The sequence below is a fragment of the Rhyacophila brunnea genome, unplaced genomic scaffold (genome assembly GCF_057557595.1).
Source record: "Rhyacophila brunnea isolate RB1 unplaced genomic scaffold, BYU_Rbru_1.0 scaffold_58, whole genome shotgun sequence".
Classification (NCBI taxonomy): Eukaryota; Metazoa; Arthropoda; class Insecta; order Trichoptera; family Rhyacophilidae; genus Rhyacophila; species Rhyacophila brunnea.
Genome location: NW_028233255.1, coordinates 2499755 through 2523136, shown reverse-complemented (window position 1 = coordinate 2523136; position 23382 = coordinate 2499755).

The following is a 23382-nucleotide window of genomic DNA, read 5'->3' as shown; positions in this document are numbered from 1 at the left end:
TTCGAAATATCAACTTTTGAAAAAGTCTCTAAGGCTACAATTAGAGTATAGTTGCTAGTTTAGATTTTTTAACAGATCATGCTTTTATTATAATTATTTTTTAGTAGATAATAAAAACTTGGTGTATAATTAAAATATATTCTGGCTATAAATAAATCTCATGTATAACTTTTATCAAAATTATCATAGAAAGAATTTATCAAAGAAAAACACTAAAAACAAACCAATTTTATATGCAAAGAAAAAAAAATCATCTATAACTTTCTGTGACTCGACATGATCATTAATGAAAAAAAAAATACTTGATAAATATAAAGTATATATGCAAAAAAATTGGTTTCAGTCAATCTATAAATATTAAAAACTGAATTTATCAGTTGTATATTTTTTTAAAATAAAACAACTATCATTAATTTTCTATAATTCATCTTTGATTTTAGCGCATTTTTAGTTTATATGATTGTTTTTCTTGTTTTAATTGCTTCATTAAATAAAAGCCAATAAATTTAATAAAAATTGTAAAAAATAAATTGAATTTGCCTGAATGCTTTTTTATAGAAAATTCAAATTTACAGTTTTACTCAACCATATTTTAGAATTTTTAATTGGTTTAGAATATAAAAATTCATCTGTAAATATTTTTAGTAAAAATAGGTGTCTTGAAAGTTATATATATATGTAAAAACGACTAAAGAACATATTGTAGTTATATAAGAAGTTTTAAAAATAGTTTTTGTTGAGTAAAAAAGACTAAATCTTTAGAATACCACTTATTTTGAAAGATAGATATTATTATCAATAATATAATAAAATTTTTTTGAATATTCATATTTTTATAAAACATAATTCGCATTTTTACAATATATGAATTAGTACATAAAAGATTCTACCATTATAAATATTTTGAAAAAAAGATAATTTTATGAGTTTCGCGATAATTTATCTACCAATAGACCCTTTTTTATATGCGCTGGATTTTTTTTTATTTTTAATTATTTAAATTTAATCACAACAATCTTTGTGCGTGTTACAGATCAAATAAGGGGCATTATTAAATTTATAAATAAATTTTTTTCAATATAATTTAAAATGGATTCTAAATCTTAATACGCGATTATTTGACAAAAAAGCATTAATATTTTATGATAGCGTTATAAAATAAGCTCAAAAACAACTTTTTAAATTTACAATTGAAAAATAATAAACCTAAAAAATAATAATATCTTGTATTATAATCATAACTAACAACCAGGCCTGTCTGATTTATAATTTTGTATATTTTTTTGATATTGATTTAAATATGGGTATTTTATATATTTTAATACCGTAAAAATATAGAATACAATGTCCCGTAGTTTTTTGTGTTCCTTGACACACAATCATGCAACAAAAAGATTACATATATCTTTGGAAGCAAAATTTGTAATATTTTTCTTCCGGATTCATTTTTAAATAGCTTAAATTGTATTATTGTCATTCAAATAATTTTTTCCTCCAATCTACTGATTATATGTACCATTCTTCCAAAACAAGTGGAACTATTAAATGATAGATACACATAAAATAATAAATTCTTCTGTATTTTCGGGTACAAAAAAACACCCATCTGCGCAATTAACTCATACAATTATCGAAATTGAATATTGTTTATCTATTATCCATTTATGTAAGATATTCTTTTGTTTTGCTATTTTCAAACTTTATAGATTCATTATCATCTATTTAAGTTATCGATGATGAGTTGCCTTAGCTATATAGGTACCAATCTTTGCGTGTATCTTCAGTTATTAGATATTAATATTTTTCTATTTTCTAGATATTTAGGTTCAAAATCGATATAAATCTCACTGTTTCTGTTCTTCGTCATGTTCAAATTCTATGTATTCGTTTGGAGTAGCTTAAAATTACAGAGCAAAATCTCTTTTGTTTTAAGTATGTCATTGGGATCCAAAATATGAGTATCCGTGTTTTCTGTGGTCTTAAATAAGAGTGTCCCTATCTTCAATATTTTATATTATGTTAGCGAATATAATTCATCATAATATGAGTTTCATTTCTGTTTTATCCATGGCCTTTGATATAAGTCTTCTAAAATCCTCATTGTATTTAAGTTATCCAAAAAACCAATATTTATTTTTTTCAGCACATATAATATTTTCTTAATTTTTTTGGAGTTTTATTTGTTATCATTTTTCTTTGTTAATCTTGTTTTATATTCTTAAAAGAGTAAGTTTTTGTTGCTTCATCAAATAATTTACATTTTAAAATACTACAGCATCTGATCTGATTTTTTTATATTTTCATATTCTTTGTCATTGTATTTTCTTTATTTGTGGAATAATTTTCTCTGTCGTATTCTTTGCTTTGTATTAGCTTGCAATTATAATTCTTGATTCGAAATTTCTTGGGGTTTCCTTAATAAACATCAATATTTTGAATAAAGAACAATACCATATGTAATGACTTGGCATGGAGTGGTTACAAAATTCCATAAAAAATATTAAGAGTTATAAATACTGTACGAACTAGAAGCATGCATGTAAGACACTTGAAATCGTCTCATTTTAGAGAAGAAGAGCAGTTGATGACGATAGATTAGGGTAAGGCGTCAAAAGATGCATTAAGAGTTTTGCAATATTTTCAAAGGGCTTACTACGTCTAAATCAATAAAATTAATAAAAAGAAACTACAACCCTGAATAAATAAATTAATCAAAAAAGATTAATAATTTCTTAAAAAATGATGTGAAATAAATTTACTTATTATTTATACTATCCGTCGTGTTTCTTCTCTTCGAATATGTAGCACATTAAATTCCTATATAGCCTTCGCATACATTGAGCTTCTATCATAATTAAAACATAGTTATTGTGCTCAGGTTAGGTTCATGATTTACAATTAAATTATCTTTGGTAAAAATCTAGTTTTCGTGTATTATAAGATGTTTTCTCAGTAAATTGTTGTGACAAATTTACCACATTTGATAAATCTATAACCAATGCCAGAAATCTAATTTCGATGCATAATACACATTTATGACTTTTAATTATCACTAAAAGAATTTTATTAAGCGCAAAGAATAAATGTGTAAACCCTTGTGACCCGAAAAGGTTGTTTATAACCATTAATATATGACATATTTACTATTGATGTTATATCAAAACTGCGCAAGATAAACATCCTTTTTATAAAGTTTTTTGACATTGATAAAATTTTGATTCTTTATATGTAAAAAATTTGCCATAAAAAACTTAGATTATGTTAATTCTGTCAAAAGAAGCGATATATATCCATTTCTTGAAATTTAATCTTTTTTTAAATATATTTAAAAAGAAATCTATATGGATTACAAGTATATTTTTGGATTATATATAGAAGCATCTGAGTATGTTAAAACTTATTATACGATCTAATTCTTTTTGCATGGAAGAGAAACAATTTTTTTAATTTCAAAAACTTTAGAGATAAATAATAATTTTCAAATGTGCAAAAACAATCACAAACTTGCTCAGATTTGGATATAAGTTATCTATATATTATAGTCAAGATAATGATACCAGACATTTTCTAGGGCACGAAAAGATATAAAATTAAAACTGCAATTTGCATGTTTTTTTTCTTGATTAAGTATAAAAATTGATTTAGGACGTTAACTTCATCCTTTGTAGCCTATATATGCTATTTTTAAAATTGTATAAACTATATTAATAAATAAAATTATATTTACTAAAGCTAGAAATAAGATTTCTTGGCTTTAAAAAGTGGAAAAATATTAATATTTTATGACCTATTAATATGAAGGAAATATAACGACGTACATACATCAATATCAATCGATTATTATGTTTTCAATAAAAATCTATATTTCTATACAATTGAATAAACAAAAAGGCATATAAGTTGATTGAAAACTTTAGATACGTAATTATTTTACATATAATATGCTTTAAGCTCTTAATATAGGCTTTTTACAAATCATAACACAAAGTACATGCAAAATCCTGATTGTTATCTTTAGCACTGGAATAGACAAAAAAACTATATAATATCGTTTTAAAATTTCATAAGATTCATGATTTTTTTAAAATTTGTGGTTTCCGGAAGTATTCAATTTTAATAATATTATGCCAGGATTCTTTTTATTTATGCAGCATTAGTATTGCGCTAAGCTTTTTTATTACAATTAGAGCTTTTTTGAAATGTTTATAATTTGAAATATACGGAAAATGTAGTTTTCTTATTATATTTTACGTCATGATTACAAATAACAAAAATAAAAAATCCATTTATTTATTAAATAGTTTTTTATCTCTGTATTTGAAGTAATGGGTTTTTAATTAAGTAATATTTTCCGGAAAATATAATAATATAAATAAAGAGATTTACTACTAATATCTAAATAAGTAATAGCATGATAAATTTTTTTTTGTAGATTATTCGCTTCAACTAGAATTAATTTATACGTTAGTCTGAAAATCTATAAATGCGTGTTAATACGCGAAGTTTGTTATGATATTTGCAAAAATAATATTTTTATACAATTTTATTCATAAAATTGCTTTTTGATGGCAAACATGCAATTTTCTACTTTTTACATCCTTTAAAATTTCATTTTTGTAAAATAAAATAATTAAATCTGTCAATAATATTTATTTCATAAATATTTGTTTAAAAAAACGTAAATTTAAAATATTATAAATTAGCAAAGCTTATCGTATTTCTTTTACAGTTTTTGCTTCTTTATATAATCTTCTAGTTCTCAATATATATTAATATAAAAACCCCACTGTATTGATCGCAATCAGGCTATAACAGTTGTCAAGCCAATTTTATAGCTTTGTTTGTATTATTTAAATTACTTTTCTCTATATAGTTACTTTATGAAAGATAAAAATATGTAAGTAGCAAATAATAAAAGGCACAAAATTAGCTGTATAATATAAAAATTCATATATAAAAATTGCGATTTTTTTTAAATATATTCTATATAATTAAAAATTGATTTTTTACAATATCTTGTCGTTTCTTCATTATATAGAATTAGAATTGTTTTTAATTTTACTTAGATTCTTTAAATTTAGCTTATGTTGACTATAAAGCAAAATTTTTATTATTATTATTTTTACTATATAAAATAATTTGTGCCTTTAAATGTAAATAAAAATATATGTAAATTTTTCTTAGGCAGTATAATTTATATTGTGTTGCATAAATGAGTCGTGAAAATATAGCACAGACATAAAATTAGAATATATTTTCACACATCCATCTATAAATATAATTCTTAAATAAGAAAAAATATTTCATAAACCTTCATGTACAATAGATTATATTCTCTTTAGTAATATATACGCGGCATGATTTATATTTTATATTATCGTTGTATTAGGCATTTAAAAGACATATTTTTAATTTAGAAACAAAAATAAGAAAAAAAAATTTCTTTATTTTGTATGTAAATTTTGCTGTTAAGAAGCCGAAAAAAGCAGGATTTTTATCAACGCTGTAAATTACATGCTGACAAATAAAAATTAAAATGAATTTGATCAGACATTTAATGTATTTTTCATGCTAATTATGTTATGATAAAATAACATAAGTCATAAAAAATGAATTGAAACATGTACTGATAAAACGATGCCATAATATTTATATATTTACAAAAACTAAAAATGTGATATTATTATATACTCGAGTTATTTTTGTCTATTTTTATGTAGGTAAGTGCATTTTTTCCCATGTTTCTAGCACATTTTGTATGTAATATTTCGCTCTTTTTCGCCTATAGAAGTAGATGTGGTAAAAAACAATTATATGATACGTACGCATGGCTTTATATACCCTTATATAAATAATTGTATTATTTTCTATAATTTTCACGTAAAGCTAAATTAGAAAGGTATATAATATAATATTATAATATAATAAATAATTCATACAATTAAGGTTTCATTTAATAAACTTTTTTAAAACATTCATGAAAACATTAAATGAACAAAAGACGTTTTCTAATTTATAGATGAAAGTGAGCAATAAATCGCTCAATGAAATATAATAATTACATACATTAAATATATTTAAGAATATAATTTTAATAGATCAAAAACCGAAATGAAATAATGGAAAATAGTTTACCATCTTGGAATAAAAAATATCAGTATAAATTTTATAATTCATATCATATGAAAATAAGAATTATATATAAATTTTAAAATATAGTAAAATTCACATATATTGGCTATATAGGTAAATCCCATATAATCTAAGACAAATGGGTGGGCCACATTGGTTCGATTAAAAAATAATTTATCCTGTTTTTTCGTGAATATAGGTGTATAAAAAAATTTTTTCTATGTTTATCGTGATGGGAACCATAAAAAAATTTTAAAACTTGTTAATGAGCTGATTTTTCACAAAGACTTTAAAAAAATTTTCTTGAGGTGGTTTTTTATAAAGTGTCAATATGTAGTAAAATTATTAAATATGAGCCGTATTAAATACTAAATGTATTTGTTGTTAAAAAAAAGACTATAGAAGAAATAATATGACTTCTATACGCTGAAACATTATAAAAGAACCAAATGTGAGACTATTGTTTCTATGCGTCATAATATTAAAAAATACAAATTTGGATTATAAATAGCATTAAAATTACTAAAGAAGCCAAATATTACAAATTGTCCGCACAAAATATATTTTTTTTTGTAAAAATAAATATAATTGTATTATTATTTAAACATAAACTAAAAAAGTACATTCAATATACAACGTAGTGTTTTATTTACGACAAAATATAATAAAAACAAGAAAATATCAGATTTACATAGAAATAAGATCTAGACAGCCTTCTTAGCAGAATATCAAGCAAATTATATATAAAATTATTATATAATAGTAAAAAATTTAAGGGATTTCAGTAAAAAAAAAGGTTTAATTTTGTAAATCAAACATAAATAGAAGGCTCAAAATAATAATGAGGAAGCTAACCTTTAATAAATCAAAAAAAAAAATTTGAATCGATGTGCCAATATATAAAGTTTTAAAATATATTTATTTGCCTTCTTATGTTTTTAGTTATTATAACCTACATAATGAATTTTATACTTATATTTTATACACCAAGGGGTTAAGAGATATATGCCTTTTTCCAACCTTCAGCATAATATTTAGACAGCAAAAAAATAAATCATTCTATCTATATCATCGATGTATTTATAGTGATTTCTTATGTAAAATCAAGCGCCATCGTTTAACAATATATATCGCTGTTGCCAATCACAAAGGTCGGTAAAACATTTCTCAAAGCTTAAGTAACAGAAAAAATGCGTAGTAGATCAAATACAAATCCTTTAATGTTGCAAAAATATGTTTTCGTCAACGTTATTACTTAAAATATGGATTTTCAAAACAAAAAAATAGAACGGATTTAAAACAATCTAGTATATTATTTACGATATAAGAATAAATCAATTCGTTACGAGGTAAAATAATACATAATAATACATAAAATTTACTTTGAATATAAATCAATTTAAAATATTTAAAAAAGATATAAAGAATGAATAAAGATAAATTATAAGAAGTAAACTACATAAGTTGCAAATTTACATATTATTATATAAAAAAACATAATTTTAACACAAAAATATATTTTTCTATATAAGTAAATAGGAAAATATTTTTTCCTCCACCCATAGGGTTTGTAGTATTTCTATTTGACGGTTTTTTATGTTTTAAAATGTAAATTATGACTATATAAGATTTTTTCTTGTGGAAATATTTATTAAGTATACATATAGGAACTGACCTATTAACATTTAATAACATTGACACGTAAATTTTTTTTCTGACCATGTATTGCCAAAAAAAATTGGAATTAAGATAGATATCCTGGCATAAAAACAGTATTCGCGCATACTTCAAAACATATTTTATTTTAAAATTTGAATATCATTTTCGGGTTCATTTACCTCTAAAAACTACGTAATATATTGCATCGAATTTTTAGTTATAGACGGATCTTATAAAATTGTTTTGAATCTATTTATTATAATTATTACATATATCATATTAAATATGCATAGTTAATCTTTTAGTAAGTAATTTGTTCTACGATTATCATAAAAATTCCCGTTTAAAAATCATTTATGCCATTTTTAATCTAGAATTAATGATATATCATTTATAAAGAAGGCAGCTATCGTAAAAAAATTCACTTAAACCCATTTTCTATTTTCTATATTTTTTGTCATGATGAAACATCATTGTCTATAATTTCATATTGGTTTACTCTTAAACGAATTATGTAAAAAATTTGCAGGTAATTTTATTTTGGACCATAAAATTATGACTGTAGAAATCCTAGTGATATCAGCATTTTTTTTATTTAATGATCAATAAAAATTTGCTCTGTGTGAACAACAAATCATTATATACTTAGAAAAAGTTCCACCGTATAATTATAAAATATTATTTTTACAAAAAAGTCATCCAGAAAGAAATTAATATATTATTATCCTATTTTTGCATTTTAATACTAGACAAATTAGCCTAATATTCGGCTGTTCACTTACAACTTATATGATCTACTTATTTTTTATAATCTATTAGTAATATCGACTAGAAATATTAATATACACTTTTTATGTTCTGATACTATAATTATGCGGACAGATGACAATTTTTTGCCGCTAATATAGTAAAAATTTACTATATAAGAAGAATTAGAGGCGTATTATAAGATTTAACTTGTTTTAAACCAATTTTCAATCTTTTACAACAAGAACTCAGTTTTTAAGCCCTGCATATACGTTATACTTTCTTGTAAAATTATTTATTTCCATTAAAACAATATTGGAAATAAAAAAAATTACATAGACAACCATTTTCAGTGTAATTAAGGTTTTAAAAAAATAAATATACATGTAATATTATCAAAATGTGAAAAATATATGAAATATTAAAAGAAATGATTTCTTAGGCTTGTTATATCAATATATAATGGTCTAATATGTCTGCAATAGAATATCAAAAAATTTAACAGAAAATAAATCTATCGAAACATATTCGCAATTAAAAAAAATAATAGTTAGTACATACCCTATATAATTAAACTGATGATCTAATGAAAAATACTAGTATTTATTTTAAAGTACACAGGTGCATGTATAGAAGAATTTAACATACTCTAACATGAATATATATAAAATATATTGTATGAATGTTTTTTTTGAAAAGTCTATAAAATTATTTTTTTATCGAAGTTTTTGTTTTATAAAAGAGTTACTAACATCTGTTTCTTTATTTGAAAAGGGGTTTTCAAATAAAAAATCCAAAGGATTACTAAGAATCTACTAAAAGGCATAAATTTTTTAAATATTTTCTAATATAAATTTTTACACATTTTAATATGATGGATTCAAGATAATTCTTTTAGATTTAATAAAAAAAAAATATATAAATAAATATTTTAATGCAATAATTTTGCGTTGAGAAATATATTTTATGTTTGACTTTATATTTTATATGTGTACGTGATTTTTTGCGTATATTATAGTCAGTGTGGCGATTGTTTTATATAATTTCACTTTCTAACTATTTTTATTTGACTATTGTAATTAGCTAGTTATTTTAAAAAAAAAATTATAGATATTAACCATATGGTCATTCTATTTCAATTCAATAATAATCACTTAAAAAATTCAAACGTGATGTATTTTTAAAAAATTAAATACATTTATGTATATACATGCTATATCATTAAAATTTATGGTGCATGAAATACAAAGTAAGGAGCTTCTATTACTAAAAAAGTAATGCTCCTTATTTGTTTAAATGTTCTAATCATCAAGAATGGTATATAATATGTTAGTAGATCAAGCTAGATTCCGCTTCATGTGCATTGTATTTTTTTGAGGAATCGTAGTATCAACAGTGACTACAGGCTTACAGAGCTGTAGCTCACATTAAGATAATATGATGAACTTCTTTCAGACAATACACCTTGTATTTTCTAAAAATTTAATTCGAATACACTTCTTAACTCATGATAATTGTACTTAAATAGAAAGAAAATAGGAAGGAACAATTCTAAGAATATATATAAAACGAACTAGCCATAGTAAAAAAAGCAACAGACTCTCAAATGCAAACAAGTATTTTGAATTTTTTACAGACCATTTTTTTAGCCCAGTATGAAAATCTAAACTTTATAAATATATAGAAAAAGAAATAAAAAACCGAAAAGCAGACTTATATTAATTAAAATTGATAAACTAATTGATAACATCAATTTTTTTAATTATAAAACCACGAGAAGCCACACTCAATAAATAGGATGGTTTATATACTAAATACAATAAGTTAGATGCATAAGAAAATATAATTTTTAGCTTAAGCAAACAATATAAATTATTATTATAATTAAAAAACTAGAGCAAAAAAACTTTAAGAAGAAATTAGTTACAGAGTTTAATAAAAATTTTATGATATCATGAAATAAAACAATTTTAATTTAAAATCTACTCTAGGGATTTAATTTAAGAACTTATATAGCGAAACCTTATATAACCCTATTTATTGTATTTATAATTCATAGATTATTAATAAAGTTTGGTAAAGTAATTTTTTCGAGTTTATAGAAAGAAATTTCTGTTTGCATATTAATTTACAATTCTTTCCAACATATTATTTAACCCAATGATAAATTTAGAAACGTTTAGCCACTAATGCAAAAATTATATAATCACGTTAAAAAATCCGAAATTCGCGCCAAATACGAGTAATGTAATAAGATAGATTATATTCTATAGTTCACATCAATCTTTTACTACTATTATATCATAGAGACGTGTGTTTGTGTAAAGTGGATTTTTTATTTCTATAATTAGATATTTATTTGAGCCCTATATGTATAATACTGCATTGCAAACATAAATATAGCATTTTAGTACCAATTTTTATAAAAATTTTTTTTTATATATAATCAATATGATATATATGGACTGTAACTTCATATAAATTTATTCACGTTACAAAACTTATATTTTTATAGATAAAAAATTTATGTTATTTGATAACCCCTATTGATAACAGAATTTCTGTTTAATATCTACATTTTTACAACAGTGAATCATATTTTATGAATTTTTTTTTTAATAAATGATATTTTATAAATTATAACATTACATCTTATACTATATCTAATTTAAAATGAAGTAAATGCCATTAATATATAATTTTGTCATGATTACGGGCAATAAATTGACTAAAAACAATAAACAAAAAAAAATAAAAACAGGGCTATTTTGTTACAAGTATATAAAGAAATATGCAGGCAAAAAAAATCTGTATAGAAAAGTCAGGCCTGATTTATGAATACGCATGTTTAATTTGGTAAAAAATATATTTTGAGCAAAAATTCAGAGCATAAAAAATTGAATACCCATTATTAGTATGCATTTATCATATGAATATAAGCGAATGCTGTTTATATGCACTAATTTATGTTTTTTTTTGTTTTATAGACCTTCTCTTCTATATTTTTAGGTATATAATGATAAAACAATTAAGATTAGTTTTCACATAAAAGTCAGTATAATTCATAAAAAATCTTTTTATATCGTAAAATTATTATTTTTAGTTTAAAAAACTTCTAGCGTAGTACATTTGTCGCTTATTTTGTAAATATAGCATTGCTTTTTTAAATTGTGCATTAAATACAATAATGACACTATAAAGAACTAACCTAGATAATGTGAAAAACATCAACTTGTTATTCATGAAATATACAAGCATATAAACACATCCGCTAGCGAATTTATAGTATCTAAATATGCCGTCAAGTGTAAAATTAAAAAAAAGCGTATTATCATGTTTAAACCACATAAATAAAAACTAAAACGCTATAACTATCTAAAAATGTAAATAAGGTTTATTTAGAATTGCAATTATTACGCAATTATATGTCTTTTCTGGACAAAAATCGGAATTTTTTTCCGTAAGTAAATTTAATATCTATTTAAAACTGCAGAAGATTTATTTTATACTGTATGAGCGTTCTATGTTATATGAAAACTAAAAAATTCTATTAGATCTATTTTGCCAAGTACTTCGCGGGCGTAAGAGTCTTAAAATTAAAAAATCCACATTTTGAGGGTTTTTTATAAGGCTAGCGCATTTTTAAATATTTTTTCTTTATAAAAAAATCCTTCTATATATTAAAAGCCCTTTTAGAATTATTTAGAAATTACATTTTTATAAATTGCTAAACATAATAATGCGCAGTTAGCTCGTAATAGTGCCATCCATAACGAAACATAGCGCTTTGTCTACTTTAAATTAAAATAATACCCCAGAACAAAAATAAAACGAGGTTTTTACGTACAATCTTACTTCTTTTTATGTGACAACTTGTTTAGCTTTTATTGCACAATAAACAGAAATTTACTCAGTATATCTAAGGTTTTACAGAAAGCAATTTTATTAGTTACTAGATTGGTTATATGCTTTATTGCGTTAACACATAGCAAGATTTGACTGTGGTTATTTATAATGCTTTGATGTTGATTTGGTTGTAACATAGTCGAAAAATAAGCTTGATTGTACCTAGCGGGCAAATTAATGTTGCATAACAAAGACTTTCAAATGAAAGGTTGGATCCATTACACACTAATAAACATCGTTAAATTTTAACCGTTGTAAAAAAAGTAGCCCAAAATTCTTAAATAGATTTTTTCAATAGTATTTAAACGACTATTCTTAATTTCAGAATTATTTGTTAGAATTAAAGGTCGAAGTGAAGACAAAACTTTAATATTTTAACACAAAATACAGGCACATTGATGAATTATAATATTAAAAAAATTTATGTTTTTATATAGGCAAAAAAAAAACAGATATCAAAATATCTACTATATTACAAATTTTTGAACTATTACAATATGGCATTCAATTTGAAATCCATTCTTTATTTCAGCATTTTGAAAAAGTTACACATAGCCTAAAAAAAATGTTTAAAAGATTTTAGCTGTATAAATCTATTCGACGGCACTTTCTAGCTTTCAATTATTATTTCTTCATAATTCAATTTTAAAATACTCATATGTTCATGTTTTGTAAAATTGTATTGACATCCTTATCATAATAAAATGTACTTGAGTCAAATACGGAAAATGGGCGATAAAAATTATGAACATCTTAAACTTTTTCGTGATGAATATCAATTTATTTTTTAAGATCGTCCTGGAGGTGTAATATTTCGCAATAAAGAATCGAGGTTATTTCTTCTAATCTTTCTTTTGGAATATCACAAAAATTACCTTTATGTCGTATTTCTTTGTTTTTATAAGTTAATATAGATTTATTTTCTTTACCATTCATTTTATTTGCAATTTCCGTTTCTTTCTTCAACATTTCTATCGAAGCATGCATGGATGCATCGAGTTCTATGAAATGATCCGGACGGTTTCTTAATGACTGTATGTATTCCAAGATTTTGTTCTTAAGGATTTATGTGATAATCTATTAGACATTAGTTGAAAGCAGATAGAAACGTTTCCTTCAAATATATGTATACAATTGATTACCGAATAACTATTCAGCATTTTAATTATGAATTATTCGTAAAATTTAGGCGCCGAAAATTTAATTATAAGAGTATCTATTATTTTATTTAGCCAACAAAATGTGGTCCAATTTTTATAAATACTGTAACACAATTATTTTTTGGATTGTCGCTAAAAATTTCATTGTCAGCTTGTTTGTCTTTTATTTTGTTTTAATTTTTTCTATATTTAATTTCATATATAGACTTGAACTTATCAGATTTTTTTCTTTGATTGAAATCTTTCTATTTTTTTGCCTATATTTGTTTCTGATGCAAGTAAAGGATCTAAATAAGTGGTTAACATATCAATATCATTTCCTTGTTTTTCAATGGATAAATTTTCTTTATTGTTTGTTTTTTTGTGCAGTTTGATCTTATGATTATGTTGGATCGATGAATTGAGTTTAATAGCCGAAAATTGACCAAAGCTTTCGAATTCGACGTTTATCTGTGTGTTTGTAGTTAATATGCGAAATAATATTTTTCTTGTATTTTTATGTCTTTCAGCTCTAGTTTGTCTAAAAATGCATGATCAAACACAACGATTTTTGTATAATAACTGTATAAAAGAGAGCTTTCATCACCCATACTATTAAGATATTCGTATATAACTGAGGCTTTAATTGTGATTGCCTTAGCGTATCCATATAGAAATAAGAGATTATCTGAAGGGTTTTCTTTACATATTAAAACCTGTAAACTGAAGAAATATAAATTTAAAAAATTTCATTGTATCCACATTTTGGGCAATGAAATTCAGTTCAATGCCAGATCTTGATATTTTTTTAATCTATATGATAACCTTGCGATACTAAAAAGCTATTATAAACATTTATCATAAGTGTTAACATCTCCAAATATACTTTGTATATGTAATATTCATTATTGGTGACTCGACTGTTCAAAAAATGAATAATACGCAAAGTATATGGAAGCGATAACTGTGGGATTTATCATAATAATCGCGTAGTTTTCCAGATTATTATTTTGACGCCTTGTTATACCCTTAAAATCTTCGCTTATATCTAAAAATGATATTTTTCTTTAAATAGATTTTTTGATTTATTCATTTCAGACATATAAATATCCTTACCACTTTGTAACTGTAGATTTTAGGCATATTTTCATTGTAATTGTAATTTTCTGGGATTCCTTCATTCCATGACAGTTTATATTCTAATAAACGTTTCATTGTGTATTTTTAAAAATTTAAAATAAAATCATTAGAAATAATATATTCAAAGTCTATATATTGATGTTTTGCATTGGTATAATGCTCGCCATCTTCTTGATTTGCTGTTATGTACATAACATCCCAACATTTTCTTTGTTTTAAAATATCGATAAGCTTTCAGAAAGTCTTGGCAATCGAAATCATTTTTTATAAAATTATGGCAAAAGGTATTTTTGACTGAATAATAATGCATAAAGCCTCTAATGCTCTCTGATATACATTTTGTGCAATGGTATTGTCGATTTTTTCGTTATTAAAATCTTTAAATTATTTCTGGAGTGTCGATAACTTTTTTTTTGTTTTCATCAACAATGCTTCCGATGAATAGAAAAAATTCACCATAATACAAAAAATAATTTCTTTGTATTTGCAACCCCAAGGTGTACACTCTATTGAAATTAGAAAAAATGACCAATAAATGGTTTCATTGATATCTATATCTAAGTTTATGATTAGATTATTCATCTTAAGAATCCAAATCAAAGAATTTATAGCTTCGTAAGACGTCAAAAAATCAATAAAATGTATTGAATGTTTACTGTTTATACCTAAGGGCATTGGAATTTCGATTGATACAATTATTGTACTTATTTTATTTATGGGCTTAATTTTAATCCATTTATTTAGGTAATGTTCATCAATAATACCCAATAAAAATTCATTGTGGGAATGTATTTCGTGTAATTGCGAAATCTTAACATCATATTTTTCTTTGCAATCATAAATACGACCTTTTCCTCTGTTCCAGAAATATAAACCTCTTACACATTCGAATGTATGAAAGAATATCTTTTATTATATTAATCACATTTATATTTTTACAATAAACAACAAGTTTTGTTTTTCTCAACATACAATTACTATCCAAAATTCACAGATAGTCTCTTTCAAATTGATAGCTGATAGTGTATTATTATTATCACATGTAAAGATCTTAGATCCATCTATTAAAAATCAAAGAATAACTATTCAGTGGCAAAGTAATCATATTTATTGAGTTTATTATTTAATTGAAAATCTACGGTATCAATTTCTTTATCAAGAAAATCTTTTTCAATGTCAAGATTTTTAAAAAATTTTGCAAAAATCACAAGTGATAATACAAATGCACTACCACATACACCTTTGCTTAGGCAGTTCATTCCACACTAATTAATGCATTTTTTAAGCCATTTTTTAATGATAGAAATTTTTTTAATTCTTTACCACAAGGTCTACCTCCTCCATTTCTTATAAAATGCTCAAGCAAATAGGTTCCCCTTTTATTTCGCTTTAAAAGGATCCGACTGCAATAGACAATGAGCAGGACCTATAAGAGCATTGATCCTAATATCCAATTAAAACATCAATTCCGTTTGGAAGACGAAAATTTTCATTAGTAAATTTATTGTCTTCTATTTTATTAATTTTGCTTGCTTCAAAGAGTAACGTTAAAGAGGTTATTATTTGTAAATATTTTGTTCTTCTAAACATTCTTTTCAACCACTTTTATTTTGTAAATTTGGGGTCTTTAAAATTAATTTAGCTACAAAATCGATAGTTCAAGATTACTTAGTGATCTCTATTTTACACAACAACTTGCTATGATCGATAAAGGCTTGTGAATCTCCAGAAATATATTTCCTAAGAAAAATTTACCATTCCTATCTATAGATGAAATATTGAAATTTACTTCACTCAACTAAGTATGAAAGTACCTATTTCAATTTCAATATCCATAAAAATTGACATTGATATATATTTAGATATGATTTTGTTTTTATAAGGTTTAATTTCTGTGTATAAATATTAAAATTATATACTTCGCTTTATACGCAGTATTTATTTCATGAATATAATCTAATGGATTTATTTAAATATAAATATATTTTTAAGTTGTATATCAGGCTTTTTACTGATTTAAGGCTGCAAGTAAGATAAGATTATTTATTTTAAATTAGAATAATAATATCAACTTTACCATAGGTAAATTCACATGTTCTAATTTTCATTTGACACCTGTAACAGTATTTTTAGTAGCCTAATATACGAAATGTATACATTGTACATTATAGTTCTAGACAGCTGTCTGGCAATTTTTAATTACTTTTATAAAAAAAATATAGGCAAAATATTTTTGTTACTTTCATAGAATTCTTTCTAGGATAACAAAAGTTTGCTTTGCTTTTTTTTTATATAAAAATAATTTTAGATCCGTGCAGTTGTGGCCTATAATAAAAAATCTTTATAAACGTATAAGAATTACATTTTGCAATATTCCATTCTATTTTATTTTATTAAGTGATGAAATATTTATGCTGATTCGTCAACTAAATGTTTATTTTTAATATTGCGCGTCTTGAAATAAAAATACATCTTATTGGCAGAATAGTGTATAAAAGGACACAGTAAACCGAAATTTTTCTTTTAATTAATATTATTTTTTTATGAAAAAAAACAGATCTCACAAATATCAAAAAATTACATTTATCTTACATATGTAGTTTGCACTTATGGATTTTTAATTAATAACAATTTAAACTTTCTACCCTTCAATAAATAGAAAATACAGCAAAAAAAAGATGAAATTGGACAATAATACAATCTAAATCTTATACAATAAATTTAATTTTTTTGAATAATATTTATTTATAGCAAAAATAGATTCACGCATGATTATACTTTAAATTTACCCTTATTTTTTTGAATTTGTTTCTATTTAATTGTTGCTAGTAAAGTTTCTACCTTTAAATATAAAATTTATTTAAAATCACTATAGCACATAATAATATGCAAAATTGTTACAATTTTAGCATTATTACCAAAATTAATCTAGATAAAGTTATATTCTATATAGAGAAACATGAATTATTTTGTTTTGTATTATATATGCAGTGCTCCAAAAATTTATTTATAAGGTATATATAATCAGCTATATTTGGTCTTTTCAATAAAAAAAAAGCATTCAATTTGTAATATTTATAAAAAAAACTCTATTAATACATATGTGAATACAGAAAAAATTATTGAATAAGGGGTAACATGGATTTATGAAAAGGTTTTTATTCTGGCAAAAAATATAAACTGGTGATTTTGAAAGCAGCCTTCTAATATATTTTACGCGATAGATACTTGTATTTTAAGTTTCAGCTATCTAAATAATAAAAATTTATTGTATAAAATTCTTTGATTATCTAATTTGTGTATGAAGATAATAAAAGAAATACTTTCTTTATCACAGTAAATAATATCTATTAAAGCCTTTTTTATATATATATTGCGATACAATCAGATTTTTGTAGTACATTTTTTTGTAAAAAATCTTTTAACACTATTCTGAGTATCTATAACCTTCTAAATTTTTTTAATATTTAACATATATTTTATAAAATTGCAAAACAATAATTTTAAAGCAGACAATATGACATATAAATACAGTTGGATATTTGGTCTGAAATCGGTAAAAAAAATTTAATTGTTCTTGTCTAGTTAGCAAAATTCTTTCATATTATATAAAATATATAATATCATGGTAAATTCAAACTGTAATTACTAAAGATTACATTTATTTGCTTAAAGAAGCAATATGGGAGCATTCTAGATGTGCACAACACATAATAAAGCATCAAAAATCTACTATAATCGTTTAATGTCATTAATTTTATGATCATTTAAACACATTGGGATTATGTTTTAAAAAGTATAATAAAAATCAGACCAAAATATAATTAATATCATTTTATTAAAATTATATATTTGGCTTGTATATGTTTATGGATTTAAATTTTTTGATAACATCTGTTTACGAATTTCTTAAAGAATCTATAAACCTTGATGTAAAAAATATAAAACTCTATTTTCTTTGTATTAAAGAATGCTGTCACATATAAAAATTATTTCAGAAATTCATCCATTTTAAAAACTGGATTTTTCTCGCGTATAATTTCTTATGCGTTTTTTATAATCTAGAAAATGTATATTTTACTATAAATTAAAAATTATTCGATTGCTTTTGTAGATTACAGATTTTTCATCTAAAAGCTAATACATCACATAAGTATTTAAATATCAATTACATATTTTTCTGATGTACCCATAATATATGACTTTCTGAACGTTTTATTGCGTTATTAGACTTTTAGTCAACTAATCCCTACAACATATGATCATTTTCTAAAATAAAAGAAGTAGTTGTAAAATAACACGATTTTTATATGTTTATTTAATGTGCGTACAACATACTAAATCGATAAACAAAAGCATCTCAGGTGTAATATTATACTCGGTAATTAGTTTGCAGCTTGCACTTACCCTATAAAGTAAAAAAGTGGCAATGGTACTATTAAAACAAACAGTCGCATTTTTTTATTTAATATTTCTGTATATGCATATTTTCATAATTGCAACTTCTAGGACTGATAATTTTCCATTTTTTTAATTTATCACTGGTTTTATTCTTTAAAATTTTTTATTGATCGAAATTCTATGAATTTTAAAAATATATTTTAATTATGTTTTATTGTAGACATATAAATTAATACTAGTATCATATTAATTTTTGCATTTACTGTATTGTTTTATAAGTTCTATAATTCATTTTTGGTTCATATAATTTTTAGCTATTTTAAATATAAAGGTAAAATATTAAGAATTTCACATCGAAAAATTTGTTTAATGGTACATGATTTATCTAATCTTTACAAAATTGTACAATTCGTTTTATTCAGGGGGTAAATGTAAGGCAGTCTATATGTTTTCTGTTTAAAAAAAACTCTACCAAGCATATTTGACCTAATTCAAACTTAAGAATTCTTTTAAATATTGTTTATTAAAAACCGGCTAATATATAATATCATATTTTTCTGGTGTTACTAAATAACATTTTAAAACAAACAATTTTATTCTTATAGTGAATGTAAAAAAAACTGATGATAATAAATGTATAGCTCACTTTTATGTATCTTATCTTATCACATCATTTATCTAGTATCACGAATGATAAACTAAAATACAAAATTTTACTTGCAAATTATATGTTTGAATAATAAAATTTGTTGTTTTAAGGCCTCTACTATTTTATAAAATAAAACGTAGTCGCATAATTTCTTCTAAAATGATTACATAGGAAAAGCATACAGAAAACATCACGAAATTATATTTTAAAATAAAAATAAACGATTTAAAATGTTAAAATCTAAAGACTCTACAAAATAAAATACTTAAAGAAGAATATATTCATATTGCGAGAGCATCGTAAATCAGATTTTCAAAAAAAAAATAAAAAAATCGATTTTCGAAATTTAATATATATCAACTATTCGATTCATTTATTTTTATAATAACAACATTTGCAAACTATTAAAACATCAGTCTTTTTAGAAGAATAAAATGCAAAATTTTGAATAATATGAAAAAGCACCCGAAAAAAAAGATTATTAATTCGACAAGTCTGAATAATGCAAAAAAATAACCAACCTCGTATCAGCTATGCTTGAATTTCTATTTCATTGTTTTTCCTGCATAAAACGAGCATGATAAAATCTCTATTCATCAGTGTCTAATATGCAGTTTCTTATAAATTTATGCTTTATATGTGCGCAACATCGTCGAAAATCAAGAATAGTCGCCAATTTTTTTTATGTTGTGATACAATTTTTTGCTTGAACGTTTTTGTGTAATGAAAATAAAATTTCCTAATTTATAATGATTGTAAATTCCATGCAATATAAAATATCTAAAAACTACAAATTCATGGGAAATTTCTGTGCTTGCGTTTAATATAGATTATTCTGTAATACCAATACCCCGGAAACGCTTTTTTTCAAATATTAATATTATATTTAATATGTTATCTCTACTATATTAAGAATTCAAGAAAAAAGTATCTAAAAAATTATTAAACAAATGAATATAACAATGTTGCACTGATTATATTATATTTTTATCTTAGAACTGACATTTTTTTATGAACTTCATTTTTAGAAAATTATGTGAGATCTACAGGCAATGATCCAGGTAAAAATATAGTTTTCTATGCTAGTTCTGCAGATATCCAATAAAGATTTTGATACAAATATATATATATATATTCTACACTTGATCTTGAAATTTATTCTCATGCGTTTTATAAATAGAAAGCAAATATAGCTATTTCTTTGATTTTTATGATAACTTTTATTACAGCTTTAAAACTATAAAATAAAATTTCAAATAAAAAAGAAAATTATTGTATTGTATTTGCGCGAATATTTTTATTTTAGAAGCCTAGTTTAAAATAATTTTACGCTATACCATAAAAATTATTTGTTTTTTTTAATATCATAGAAGATATAAGAAAACGATTATTAATATTTGTAAGTCTTAAGAAAATTTGATTTATTGTCTTATCATTAAGATTAATTTTGATTTACATTTAAAAATAAAATGAAAGAGTAATTATAAGATTCATCATATAAAGGAAAAAGATATGACTTGGTGCATGAACATATGAATTTAATAAATAATTTTTCAAGCTTAGAATTTTTTTTCTCTAGTATGTAATTTAAATATAATGTATTCTACAACACAATGCACAAATAAATAATTTACTTTTATTGGTACAAACCCTTTCTTTTGATTTTGAAGTAAAATTGCACTAAAGATCTAATGGTTTTTCTCATGATAGCACCTATACATTATATGATATTCCATAAATTAACATGTCTAAGTATACAAATTCAAAGATATGATTGAATATTCAATATAAAATATAAAAGAACAAATCTTTGTATTTACAATATACATCCTTTCATTTTCAATTTTTTGTTTTATAAGTTTTAAGTTGCTGTTATAATATAAATAAACCTTCCTTTACCTTCAAAACAGCATTCTAGTAATAGATTCTGTATGATGAATAATAATATACGTGCAAAATCATCCAAAACTTTTAATAACGTATTATGTCTATATTTAACGGTATATTAGAATATTGAATAAAGAATAGCTTTAATCTAGTGCTAAAAACGAATAGGTTTCACATTTAATACATTATTTCAACCCTGAAAATGTATAAGCATACTTTTTTTTTATGATTAATTTTTTCCATGCACTATATTTTTGATAGATTACCGTATGTATTTTTAAGCATAAATAAATAGCAATTAATATATAATAAAGGCTAAAATAATTATAAATAATAAGAATATTCGTGTCGTGTTAAAAAATTTGTTTGATAATTGATAAACTTGGTCGAGAAATAAGAGTATTTTTTCGACTTCACAACATATAATCATCAAACGATAAAAAAAACCATTATCATCTTAAATAAAAAATTTATAAAGAATTCACAAAAGTTGGGTTTATATGTTTATATAATCGTATATTTAAAATATTTACTCAAATTCGGTTTTATATTGATGGTAATTATAAAAAAAAAATCAAAACCATATTATTTGTATTTAATGCTTTTAAAATCCATTTTATTGTGCATAATTGCGATCTTCCACAAAGAATATATAAATCTTTAGTTTTTCATTAACAATAATTTACAGATTAAACTTTATATATTGTATGTTTTGACATTTTTAATTTTTGTCAAATGATTATAAAAAAAAATTAATTCTAAAAGAAAATGTCCTCTCTAATACATGTAAAAACATCACATGTAACATGGCAATATAATATTCTCTATACAATATCATCAAAAGAGAAAATGATATGTATAAATTGGTTTTATTTTTTTTATTACCACAGGTCTATATTAAAAAAAATCCACAATATATAAATACTAAAGCTATTAAACACTACAATTGCAGCAAACATATGAAACTACGAAATTCATATACAAATGAGTCTACAATAAAAACATTAAGAACACTGTCAACTCTTTAAAAACTTATAAGTGAAATAGATATGATTTTAAAATTAACAAAAAAAGAGGCGGCAATCGATTTAGAAGAATTTTAGAAAATCACAAGCCAATCAAATATTATCAAAGAAACTGATAAAAATCATATATTTTGTTCTTAAAGTCATAAAAAGAACCTATTCTAAATTATGCAGAATTTTTTTTAAGATAGTTTGTCAAAATTTTAACTGTTATAATACTTATAAGCGTTCTGAAGAAGTGATCTGGATATCTTTCACAAAAAAAGTCAAAAAATAACGCAAAAGACACACTCGAAGTTATTTTTTTTCCGGGTAAATAAAAACATGCCAAAAAGGTTTATAAAATATACGAACGATTATTTTAAAAGGCAATACGTAATTATTAAAAGTGTGTTTTTATTAACAAACAAATATCCGAAAATAGCAGTAAGGAATAAAAGGAAATAATTTCGTATATATTTTGCTTTTAAAAATGACCATACCAATTAAAAATACCGAAAAAAAACATAAACATAAACAGATTTTTGCTTAAAATATCAATGTTACATACCTAAAACAAATAGATTAGGAAATTATCTCATAAATAAGTCAATTTTTTAAAAAGAAACAAACTTCTTTAACAAAGTTTAAATAAATATGTTTTCATATTAGTATTAAATAAGTAAAGACATTAACATTTATAGAAAATCAAAAAAAA